Here is a 392-nt window from a genome sequence, read left to right as displayed (position 1 = left end):
GAGTACAATTTTTCAACTTTGCAATTTGCTCACTTTTTACATTTCTTTAATTGAAAAAAAAAATGGAATTTGAATTAAATTTTATATAATGTCTTACCTTAAAACTTATTAAATTCCCTTTAAAATTTGATCTATTATTTTTTTTAATTCTACCCATAGACTTCTAGCATTTATCCAAAATCAATTCGATATCTCATAATAAGAGCCTTTTTTCTATCTGTAAAACATTCCTATAAAGCCAGTCTTCGAGATTCTTCAGCGAACTATTTTAATACTTCTTCCTCCAGCTTCTCTTCCTTTGCAAGTACCATTTTTTGTGTATACTTAATAAACAAAGTTCGTTGAAGTAATTTTCCGATCAATGATTGTTGACCGCAATCAGGTTTTAATTT

This window comes from Trachymyrmex septentrionalis, unplaced genomic scaffold, assembly GCF_001594115.1.
Source record: "Trachymyrmex septentrionalis isolate Tsep2-gDNA-1 unplaced genomic scaffold, Tsep1.0 scaffold244, whole genome shotgun sequence".
In the NCBI taxonomy this organism is placed as follows: domain Eukaryota; kingdom Metazoa; phylum Arthropoda; class Insecta; order Hymenoptera; family Formicidae; genus Trachymyrmex; species Trachymyrmex septentrionalis.
Note: the sequence above shows the minus strand (reverse complement) of the source record.